Here is an 8,109-nt window from a genome sequence, read left to right as displayed (position 1 = left end):
CTTGTTACTCAAAATTCTGTTTTCAAATTTAGTCATTTTTGGTAGTCTCTTCTTGCTTGTACATTTCTTATACTAATTGTTAAAGCATTTGATGTTCAAGATTTTGTACTTGGCATCTGATATTTCCAAGATTCTCAGTGGCTTTTGAAAACATCTGTCAACTCTTACTCAGGAAGGGTAAGAATCCCTTGTGTGCTTGGAAGGTTTCGACTGTGAGAAAGTATGGCTGAACTTATTCTGTGGCAATTCTAAGGGCCTAAATTTTTGATGCTTTTCTGCAGAGAAGATGTGGATTTGCATCTGCTGAAAACCAGGGTTGTCCCAGTCTTAGAAGATGTGAGTCCCTTTAAGAGTCCTTGCTCGAAGTGGGAGTAGCAGGTTTCAGCCTCACAGCAAAATCCAAGATATTCACCAGCACATCTCTCTGCCTCTCATCTCCATCTGTGTTGATTACTGCCACCAGGTGAGGTTCAGTTCTTCATTTCTTTTTTTTCTCCTTATCTGAGTTCTTGAGGCTATCTATTGAGCCTATAAACATATAAAATATGTTCCTCTAAGTTTACCTATGCTTTATTTCTTTAAGTGGGAGGTCCTTCACAACATCTAGCTCTAGTCCATCACACTGGTAGAGGGGAATCAGAATAATCCATTTTTTCACTGTGTGTACTACTTGAAACACATAAAACCCAGAGGGTACAATCTTTTCTCTAACAAACAAAGGCTGTCATGTCAAGTCTTCAAGGAAAAATGTAGCAGTATGAAGGCCAAGGTTTCAAGCCTTCCTTAGCCATGGCAAGGGTCATAGCCAAATACCCCTGTCAAAAGGCAGATCAGCAAAAAAAAAATAAAAGCACAATAGATTCATTTGGTGGAAGCTTTACGTGATGTGGAGAACTCCAAGGATAGACCCAAGGACCTGCTTGGATTTGGTGAAGTGTGGCTGCCCAGGCATAAAATTGATTGGACAAAAGCGGCATGGCCTATGGTGGTGGTCTGAGATGGGGGGACCCTGTGAGGCCTGCTCAGCTTCTTCCAGGCCCCCGTGAAATGGGATCCTGGGATGTACTCGTATGTGGGAGACTTTCTCCAAGACCAGCCTCTACATAGAAAGGTGGGGAAGGTAACAGCAGAATGCTTAAATCTGTGACTGGCTTATAGGGACAGGGGTTCTAATGTCCAAGACCTACCTTGAGCAAAAGGGAACTCTAGCGTTTTATGGTCTGTTTTGCAGGAGAAGGAGAAGTAGGAGGAAAAAGGGCAGAAGAAGGTCAGAAGAAGAACTTGTTCTGAGGCCTTCCAACGTCCTTCAGCTCAAAGTACCCCTGCGCCAGCATGGCACACCTGGGGTGGTGGTCTCTAAACCCAACCCAACTCACCATACTGGCTCACTTATCTCTGCTTCTAGCTTTCCTCCAGAGAGTAAAGGAAGGTTAAGGCCTAATGCAAGGGTTTCCTTGCCCTGGGTGGATCTGCTGGGCAAGAGCAAGCAACGGTTCTTGAAGCCCAGGAGAGAAAAGCCCAGGCAGAGATGGGGAAGAAGCCTGTCTTGACCCTGGAGACCAAGAACACCTAAGAATATCCATTCCTGAGCCCAGTTCCAAACCCACCAACCAGTTCTGAGCTTTCGACAATTCTGAGTGACAGCTGCCCATCATGACGTTTCACAACCATGGCTTAGGGTCCCACCAATTTCTTAGGAGAATCTAATGTTGATATTGGATCCCTACTGGCCACGCTTTTGGTTTTTCTACTCACCTCCATCTAATAGGGCACATGTCCCACAGTTTCCATGCCACATTGTGGGTACAGCCATCTTTAAAAGCATCGTTTGATACATGAAGTTTTATAAGTTCCATAGACTCTTTGTCATTTTTTGGTATAATATGACATTTTACTGAGGGCAACAAGTCATATTTTCCTTAGCCATTCCTTCGTTGTTGTATATTTAAGCAGTTTCCAGTTTGGGTTATAATATACTATATTGTAATTAACTTTGGTGCGAATAGACTTTTTTCAGTTTTTCTATTATTTCTTTGCACTTACTTAAATTTGGAATTACTGGAAAGAAAGCATGAATACACTGAAGATTTTTGAGTAGAATTGCCAAATCGCTTTCCAGAAAGTTATACCAGTGCAAACGGTTGCCAGCAATGTAAAAATTTCAGAGCATCCTAGATAGCATTAGGCATATCATTTATCTATTAGGCTCAGTGTTCATATTGATTTTTAATTGTCTGCTGTTGGATCTGTTCAGCCTGCTTAATGGGTCATTGGGAAGGGCTGGACCAAGAGATGCAGGAAGAGATACAGGCAGGGACATCTCAGTAGTGGATGCCAACTGGCTTCGGTTTCCTATTGGTTTAAAAGAGCAGGACACCAAAGTGCAGGTCACTTAGCTTCTTGTGCTTCTATTGCTTCATCCATGAAGTGAAGGGATGGAGCTAGCTGCCCTTCAAAGTCCCTGTTGGCTTCAAGGTTCTGATATATCCCTTGGTGTGAACCTCACATTTCAAATCTGTGCAGATTTCTCTAGTTGTCTTGCCAGACGCAGCAGAAATTTGTCTTATCATGCATATTAATTTCTTTTCTTTGGTATCCTCAGCAGAATGTATTTTAGATCTTGTTCTTCCTATGCCCTCCCTCTTCCTTTTGAAAATTTTGATTTAAAAAAATGCAAATATGGTATATGAATATTTAAAACGTGATTTGCATTTAACAAATTACACATGATCACATAATTCCCATTGCGACTTTGCATCAGGGAAGAAGGGAGAATATGTATTTTACATTAAATGCATAGCATTTAAATACTTTAGTACAAACAAACTGCATTTTAATAACATCAATCTCTCCAAAAAGACCTTGCAAGGCACATTAAATATTTAAAGCTTTCTTGCTACAAAGTTCTTGAATCCCTCGAACATTTCCACTCTCCTCTGTTATTTGTAAGTTTGAAGAGCCTCAGTAATTTTCTGTGCATTTATGGTGAATTTTGGACCTCTACTTGTGAAGGTTTTTTTTCTCCAAGGATGGGGTGAATCAACAGGCCAGGAATCCCTAAGGGAAAAGAGGGTGACCTCAGGGTGCTGGACACACCAGCAAGGGCAGCTGAGCTGTATTGACAGAAGAACTTTGCTCCTACATGGTGTCCTGCCGCCAGTTATGGGAACTGAATTTATTATTATTATTATATTATTATTATTATTATTATTATTATTATTATATGCAGTGGTAAGGATCACTGAGGGCCTCTGAGCTGCATCTCCAGGCTGAAATCTAGGGTTTGAGGGTTAGTCTTGCCCTTGGATGTTGTTCAAGCACCTGCCTCACACACAGCTAGGCCCCACACCTGCACGGGGCTGGAGTCCTTGTTGAATGCTCAGCACCTCATAAGCCATCCTTGCTGAGACCACAGTGGGGTGGGATTCATTTGGGGATGTTCCTCTTTATCTTGAGTTCAATTCTGAAGTTTGTTGTCCGGAAGTAATTACATGGGATGAGGTAATTCCCAAAGTGGCTTAGTGGACAGTGATCTATGGGCATGTTTGGCCATCCATGGTAGTGATCAAAATCAAGTTTCAACAAAAGGGAGGATTTTCTAAGTGCTCACTGAGGGAGTTAGACTCAAGAACAAGCTGGGTGACAAAGGACCACATGGATACCTTGGCCAGCGTGGGCTCTTCCCCAGGTCAGCTACTGCCCCAGCTTCACATGGCAAACTTATTTAGTCTCAGGGCCACCTGGAAGGTGTGTGCCATTATCCAGTTTTATAGATGAGGAAACCGAGGCACAGAGGAGCTGTGCGATTCGGGGTCAAAGTAGGATACTCTGCACATCTCTCTCTGGGACAGGACTTAGTGCAAGTCATAGGCTCATGATCACGAAGACTGAGAAGCCCACAGTCTGCTGTCCATACACTGGAGACCCAGGAAGGCTGGTGGCCTAGCTTAAAGGCCTGAGAGCTGGGAGCTGGCGGTGTAGACCCCAGTCCAGACCTGAAGGCCTGAGGTGAGGGGTGCAGAGGGTAGATCTATCTCCCAGCTCAATAATCAGGTAGAAATAACTCAAGTTCCTCCACTTTCCATCCCGGCATAGCACCCTGGTAGGCCATCTGTGTTGCTCCGTCCACTAAGTCCCATGTTGATCTCTTCTAGAAACATCCTCATGGACACATCCAGGGGTAGCATTTAATCAGTAACATGGGTATCCCTTGGCCTGGTCAGGTCACTGTCCCAGAAGTTAAATGGAAGCCCTGTTGTGCCCATAGTTGGTATGTGACAGGGATGGGTTCAGGGCCCACACTTGGCTGTGACTGTTGCTGTCACATCTTAGGCTTCGCTCAGGGAGCCTGATACTTGCAATCAAACTGAGACAACTGAGCGCAGCTGCTCTCGGCTTCTCCAGCCAGATTCACTACAAGGGGAGGTCTGAGCTTCCTGTGGCCTGCACCCTAGGCCTCCTTCAGAGGAACAAAGAGCCTTGAGTGTTGAACATGTTCGGTATCAGGGTAACTTTTTTGTTTTTTTTTAAAGGAGAGAGAAAGCCCAACAATTAGTGAAAACTTGTGGATTCAAGTCCCTTCTTCTGAGATCTACTTGGGAAATTCACCAACTCTTGGCTTTGTTCCCCACTGGGAATACTCTGTGCCTCTCTGGGCTCACAGGGGGTATCCATCAGGGGCCTGGAGGCCGAAGCTCCATTAGACCATGGTAGAGCTGCCTCCACTCACCTTCAGTCCCCCTGGAGAATAGGTGAGTGCTTGATGTGTTTGTGCTGCTCTTTACCTGATACTGTTTTTTTTTAATTGGTTCTTTTTAGTTAAACATGACAGTATAATCCATTTTGATATAATTATACTAGCATGGAATACATCTTCTATTTGGACCTCATTCTCATGGATGTACATGACGGTGGGATTCACTATGGTGTATTAATGTATGTATTATGTGAATACATAATTATGTCAGGTTCATTCCACTGTTTTTCCTTTTCCTTTCCCCCTCTCTCCCTTCATTACCCTTTGTCTAATCTACTGAATATCTCTCTATTCTCCCCCCCTCTCCCTGCCCCTTATTGTGGGTTAGCTTTTACAGAGCAGTGAAGACATTTTACCTTTGGCTTTTTGGAACTGGCTTATTTCACTTAGCATGATAACCTCCATATCCATCCATTTACTGGAAAATGCCATAATTTCATTCTTCTTTATGGCTGAGTAATACTCCATTGTGTATATGTACCATAATTTCTTTGTCCATTTATCTGTTGAAGGGCACCTAGGTTGGATCCATATCTTAGCTATTGTGAGTTGAGCTGCTATAAATATTGATGTAGCTACATCACTTGTAGTATGCTGATTTTCAATCCTCTGGATATATACTGAGGAGTAGGATAACTGGGTCAAATGGTGATTCCATTCCTAGGATTTTGAGGAATCTTCATATTACTTTCCAGAGTGGTTGCACCAATTTGCTATCCCACCAGAAATATACAAGTCTACCCTTTCCCCACATCCTCACCAACACTTATTGTTACTTTTAATTTTGATAATTGCCATTCTGATGGAAGTGAGATAAATTCTCAGTGTAGGTTTTTTTTTTAGTTGTAGATGGACATAAAACCTTTATTTATTTATTTTTATGTAGTGCTGGAGATCAAACCCAGTGCCTCATGCATGCTAGGAAAGTGCTCTACCACTGAGCCACAACCCCAACCCCAGTGTAGGTTTTTTTTAAAAAAATGTTTTCAGTTGTTGATGGACCTTTATTTTATTCATTTATTTATATGCAGTGTTGAGAATCCAACCCAGCAACTCGAACATGTCAGGCAAGGGCTTTACCATTGAGCCACGACCCAGCCCCACAGTGTAGTTTTAATTTGCATACTTTAATTGATAGAGATGTTGGACGTCTTTTTTCATATACTTGTTGACCATTCATATTTCTTTTATGGAGTTCTCTTGTCCATTTATGGATTGGGTTATTTGTTTTTTTGGTGTTAATTTTTTTTTTGAGTTCTTTACATATCCTGAAAATTGATGCCCTCAGGTGCAGGTGGCAAAGATTTTCTCCCATTCTATAGGCTCTCTCTTCACACTCTGGATTGTTTCCTTTGCTGTGAGGAAGTTTTTAGTTTGATGCCATCCCATTTATGGGTGGTCCAGCGACCTGCTGTGAATTGTTGAGCCACTAGTCTAAGTTTCTGGTGTAGATTTGTATGACTTGACTTCTTGCACTTTAGGAGTCTTATTAAGGAAGACTCAGTTCCTGCGCTAATATGTTGGAGCTTTTGGCCTACATTTTCTTGTAGCAGTTGCAGGGTTTCTGGTTTAATTTCTAGGTCCTCCATTCACTTTGAGTTGAATTTTGTGCAGGGTAAGGGGGGTTAAATTTTATTCTATTACATATGATTTCCAGTTTTCCCAGCACCATTTGTGGAAGAGGATATCTTTTCTCTAAAGTATATTTTTTGGTGCTTTTGACTAGTATGAAGTAAGTGTATGTGGAGTTTTCTCTGTGTCTTCTACTGTTCTACTGGTTGTCTTGCCTGTTTGGGTGCCAATATCATGCTGTTTTTGTTACTACAGAACTGTAGTATTATTTAAGGTCTGGTATTGTGATGCCTCTTGTTTCACTTTTCTCACAAAGGCTTACTTCGGCTATTCTTTTATTTTTCCAAATGAATTTCATGATTGCTTTTTCTATTTCTATGAAGTACATCATTGGAATTATGGTGGAAATTGCATTGAATCTGCATAGCACTTTTGGTAGTACGGACGTTTTCATAATATTAATTCTGCCTATCCAAGAACATAGGAGGTCTTTCTGTCTTATAAGTCTTCTCAATTCCTTTTTTTTTTGGTGTTCTGTAGTTTTCATTGTAGAGGTCTTTCACCTATTTTGTCAGAGTGATTCCCCCCCTCCCCAAATTTTTGAGGCTATTGTGAATAGGATGTTTTTCCAAATTTCTCTTTTAGCTGATTTATCATTGGAATATAGGAACGCTATTAATTTCTGGATGTTAATTTTGTACCCTGCTACTATGCTGAATTCATTTATGAGTTCTAGAAGTTTTCTGGTGGAGTGTTTTGGGTCTTCTAAATATAGAATCATGTCTTATGCAAACAGAGATAATTTGAACTATTCTTTTCCTATTTGTAACCCTTTAAGGTCTTCTTTTGCCTAATTGCTCTGGCTAGAATTTCAGGGACTATTTTGAATAGAAGTGGGGAATGTGGACATCTCTATCTTTTTCCTATATTTAGAGGGAATGCTTTCAGTTTTTCTCTGTAAAGAATGATGTTGGCCTTGGGTCTGTCATATATACTTTTACAATGTTGGGGTATATTCCTTCTCTCCCTAGTTTTTCTAGTGTTTTAAACCTGGTACAGTCTTGAGACTCACATCACAGGATCACCAGTCACCTGAAGGACCCTTTACTTCCCTGACCCAGGTAAGGTACCATCAGCTCCTTGGAAACCCATGGGAGACATCTGCTGGCAGGTAGTCCAGCGGCCTGCTATGAATTGTGGAGCCACTAGGTCTAAGTTTCTGATGTAGATTCAGTCCATACAAGTAGGTTCCTCTTGACTTGGCCTTTTTTCTCTGCCCTCTTGCTCTTTGAAACCTCTCCCAGGACAGAATGGCCTCTTGGTCCCTGTTGAGAGCCACAGCTGAAGGGGCCCCAGCAAACTTCCAGCTGCCAGCAAACTTCTAGCTGCCAACTGATTGGCTCCTCTGAGGTGATGCTCATTGGGCTGTTTCCCTGCCCTTTCAGACCACGGAGCTCCTCATTGGGGGACTTTTTTTGGCTCCGCCCACGCGACCCAGCCTCAAGAGCAGGAGGAGTGTGGGAGGTGGAGAGGCTTGTAGGAAGCCGGTGGTGGCAGTTGGGCTCTGAAGGTTTTTCCTGAGGAGCTGTTTTGTTTGGCGTGTGTGGTTCTAAAAATAAAGTTCGTTTCTTTTGACAAGTGGCTCCTGAATTGTTCCCAGCCAGACTGCGGCAGGTCCCATCATAGAATACCTGTTTCTATGAGGAGAACATTCATGATTCTTCCTTCTGCAATTTCAGCCATATCCTGTCTTGGAACCTCATGGTGCCATTTGTAGTTGT

This window comes from Ictidomys tridecemlineatus, chromosome 3 (assembly GCF_052094955.1).
Source record: "Ictidomys tridecemlineatus isolate mIctTri1 chromosome 3, mIctTri1.hap1, whole genome shotgun sequence".
NCBI lineage: Eukaryota > Metazoa > Chordata > Mammalia > Rodentia > Sciuridae > Ictidomys > Ictidomys tridecemlineatus.
Note: the sequence above shows the minus strand (reverse complement) of the source record.